The 3,036-nt window shown below is 31.9% G+C and overlaps 1 pseudogene; it reads left to right on the top strand.

The window, feature by feature from the left end:
* Positions 1 to 403: 403 nt before the first annotated feature.
* On the top strand, positions 404 to 500 carry LOC122126382 (annotated as a pseudogene).
* The last annotated feature ends 2,536 nt before the right edge of the window (positions 501 to 3,036 follow it).

The following is a 3,036-nucleotide window of genomic DNA, read 5'->3' as shown; positions in this document are numbered from 1 at the left end:
TACACATTTGTGCCAGTAAGACCTCATTTGGGATAATTTAAGCTTAAGAACTTTAGAAGTAGCACTTAAGCAAGGATTACTTTGAATCCATTAGCTCCACAAATCTAACTCAGTTGTATAAATAAGTACTTGAAAAAGCCATCACCTTTGAACCTAGCTAGAAATGCTTCAAAGTATGATCAAATCTAAAATGAAAAAGAATTAAAATAGTCATTGACAAAAAATTGCAAATGTGAGCAATCGACCAAACCATATGATTTTTTCCACTATACGTAGAATTTTAGGGAAATAAGTTCAATAGCATTGTTAGGAACAATAATATTTCTTGTTACAAATATGCACCCAAAGATATAAGCCTGTATAAAGGTTGCATAATTAACTACTTAAATTTAGAGGATACTACATGCTTCAGCAGCATATATACTCAAATTACAATACAGAGATTAACATGGCACTTGCAAGAGGATGATATGAAAATTTGTGAAATATTCCATATTTTTTATTCTTCAGATGCAAGAAATGAAAAACAGTAAGTAAAATGTTGATTACAAAACTACAAGTAACAATACACGTAAATCATAGAATTTAATGTTAGTTTGACATCACTGTATTAAATCTTCACCTTAGAAAGGTCTTCACATAGCATAACCTTTACAAAACATTTAAAATTAGACAACATTTTCATTTTATCTCAAAGAAATAAAATACTATAAGGACCTAGGAAAAAAAAGGAATTTTAAACTATTTCAATATTGAATGCAATCTGAAAGGACACATTTATTAATGTACCTATATATTATAAAATGATGTAGAATTCAAAGTATTATATAGAATATAGAATATTATATAGAATATATAGAATATAGAATATTTTAAAATATACTTTTTTCAGACAAGCACCAGAAATATCTTTAGTTTCTGTAGTACTTATTTCAACAGATAAGTTAAAAATATTTCTGATTTAAAAAAATCACAAACTCTGTAGAAATCATTATAGATGTATACAAACAACTCTTGAATATATTTTGGCATCAAAATCAGGCAATTCCCGTGGAAGAATACCATGGAACCCATGAATTTTTACAGTAAGTTATTGTTATTACTTTGTATTGTGAAAATATTTTGTATGGACACAAAGGATGAGCTGGCATTTTTTAAATTTCAGAAACTTAAGCAAACCATTACGACTTAGGAGAACAATTTGTATAGCCTTCCACAACTTGAAAAAGGTAGTGATACATACTTAGTCTTTTGACAATATCAAATGCCGTTTCTTCCAAGTTGTTCTTCAGACCTGGTTTTATATAATGGTTCAACAGAAGGAGATCCAGAGTATCTTTGGTATCTCTATTCCCAGCAGCAAATGCAAAGGAATCAAGAGGCCATTTGCTTGGGCATTCTTATCTGCATTATGATGAAGTCATAAAGAAGACTCTCTGGTATTATTCCACTTATAAGCACTGTGCATGGGTGTCCAGCCATCCACACTTACTGTAGGAATATCGGCAGCTTGTGCCACCAACTCACGGACAATGTGTAAATGTACATTGTAGACTTCCCGATGAAGAGGGGTATGCTCATCGTCATCCCTAGTATTCACATGAGTGGCCTTTTTGGAAAGTATTCTCTGCACTGTAGTATGCAGATTATTTTCAGCAGCCCAAAGAAGAAATTTGCTTGGATCCTTCTCCAATTTTTTCATGCAATTGATACCATTCCTCACTTTTTCATCTTGTTCCTCGTCTTCATCAGAATTGTCGAACCAGACACGTTGAGTACCAGTGAGAATGAGGTGTCCATGTTTTTACAATAGTTCAAGTTGGTTGAACTGGTCAGAAAAATCCGGTGAATTTTCTGCATCTGTTTTATTTTAACCATGATTTATTTTCTCTTTTTCCATTTTTACTAGTCTAAATTATTCTAACTGGACAGTAGAGAGAGCAGAGGAAAGATGTTCCTTTGTATTCAAAGGTACAAACTGAAAATGAGGACCAGTGGTGTCTTCATGTGCAGCTTATTCTAGGAATGATAAAATATGAAATAATGTCTTCTATTTAAATGGTTTGAGAAATGGCAGAGCAGAAAGTGAAATGATGAAACCAAAAATGTTAAAGAAAATTAAATTAGGATAATTATGGAGCAATCATATTATCTATGAGAACCATGAAAGAGAGAGAGGAAGAGACAGAGAGATGTGCAATGACCTAGCTACCCACAAAATCCATGCCTCTGATCAAGTTATAGAGCGAACAATTTTATTTAAAAAAAGATGTAAATAGAATTTACTTGAAGTTAGTCAATACATTTTTAGTAGCCTACACAAAGACACATAGCTTTGACCAAATTATAGGCAAGATTCTAAATCCTTGATAATTCTAATAATAGATCATTTGAATCACACTTTTATGTCTAATGAAGGAATAGGTCTAGGCTAGGAAAGCAGCTAGAAAAGGCAGGCCAATTGTATCTGTGACAAAACTTTGTGGAAAATGGTATTGAGGTTTCTTTACTGGTGATCCACTTGCACTGGAAGCGTGAATCTTAACTATTGCGTGCTGATTCTGAACTATTGTTTTGATCATTATATACTCCTAGAAGAAAAGGTGAGATTTAATTGATAGCAAAGGACTACGAATACATTTCAACTTCTCATTAAGCAACTTCAATCATCAAAGTCACATGAAGATATTAGATAGGCCTATAGTTTTAGATGAAAACAAGAGTCTTTAAACAAACAAAGAATTTAAGTAGTCATACAAAGGACTTCTATTTTACTACAGCATTATAAATTTTTTCTAATGTTGGGTAACAATAAATAGAAAGCTCTTAAATCTCATATGTTCAATAGTGAGTTCTTTTATACTATATCATGGTATTTTGTTGTGTATGGTCTTAAGAAAAATTTGAATTCCAAACTTTTATTACTGACTGGACAATATCTCTGAACATCTTGCTTCTATACTCTGTTTTAAATTGCTAACTAAGTATGTGCATTAGATAACTATAGAGGAAAAAGTAGAAGCCACACCAGTGGTC

Source organism: Dipodomys spectabilis, unplaced genomic scaffold (assembly GCF_019054845.1).
Source record: "Dipodomys spectabilis isolate Male_0828 unplaced genomic scaffold, ASM1905484v1 ptg000276l, whole genome shotgun sequence".
Lineage (NCBI taxonomy): Eukaryota > Metazoa > Chordata > Mammalia > Rodentia > Heteromyidae > Dipodomys > Dipodomys spectabilis.
Note: the sequence above shows the minus strand (reverse complement) of the source record. Positions and strands in the feature narration are given on the sequence as shown.